The sequence below is a fragment of the Giraffa tippelskirchi genome, chromosome 1 (genome assembly GCF_054371585.1).
Source record: "Giraffa tippelskirchi isolate mGirTip1 chromosome 1, T2T-mGirTip1v1.2.pri, whole genome shotgun sequence".
NCBI lineage: Eukaryota > Metazoa > Chordata > Mammalia > Artiodactyla > Giraffidae > Giraffa > Giraffa tippelskirchi.
In genome coordinates this window covers 9,528,351-9,529,261 of record NC_137275.1, presented here as the reverse complement: position 1 = coordinate 9,529,261, position 911 = coordinate 9,528,351, and the positions used below count along the sequence as shown (strand labels likewise).

Here is a 911-nt window from a genome sequence, read left to right as displayed (position 1 = left end):
TCAGGAAATGTTGGGACAGATTATTCCTCACTTCTTGCCACTCATCACTCACTCACTACTCCCTGAATCCTGGAAGATGGTACTGGCATGTGTAAAAGCTAGATATTTGTTGGCTACTGGTATTTGTTGATTACTGATGAAAGTTGATAATGCATATTTGTACCCTTTGTCTTTCTATATTTTTTTGAATACAATCTAAATGTACATCAACTGGTAAATGAATAAACAAAATGTGTTTTTTTCCCCACACAATGGAATACTACTCAGCAACAAAAATAAATACTGAAAAACACTACAGTGTGGATAAACCTTGAAAATATCATCATATATGAAAGAAGCCACACACAAAAGACCACATACTGTACTTACTTTGTCAGCACATATACTAAAAATTGAAACAATACAGAGAAGACTAGCATGGTCTCCAAAAGAGAATAACATGCAAATTCATGAAGCATTCCATATTTTTTCATGACAATGGCAAAAATAGTGTAATATATAAACACATCAAAATAACACATTTTACATCTTAAATTTAAGTGTTACACATCAAATGTATTTAATTTAAAAAGACTACTTACTATATTACTCCATTATGAAATGTCTAGAATAGGCAAATCTATAGAGATAGAAAGTGATTTAGCTAGGACTGTAGGTATACATGAGAGGTGGGTTTGAGAGGTAAAGGCTAATAAGCATTTAATTTCTTCTGAGAGTGATGAAAACATTCTAAAATTAGAACATATTATGCCTTTTGTCTTTCTTTAAAGGAATCTATCCACAAGCTGAGCATATTTCCCGATCTCTTTATGCTGTGATGTATAAGGTTCCTACCTACTGTCCTCTTGAATGTCCATCTGCAACAGGGTTCAGTTCCTAGAAGAGGAATCGAGAATCCTTATTCTGACTTC

General features: G+C 33.0%; 1 non-coding gene across 1 annotated transcript; it reads left to right on the top strand.

Annotated features, from left to right (window-relative positions):
* Positions 1–361: 361 nt before the first annotated feature.
* On the top strand, positions 362–469 carry LOC145521711 (U6 spliceosomal RNA). Its single transcript, XR_014065609.1, has one exon. It is a non-coding gene; the product is annotated as a U6 spliceosomal RNA (small nuclear RNA).
* Positions 470–911: the final 442 nt, after the last annotated feature.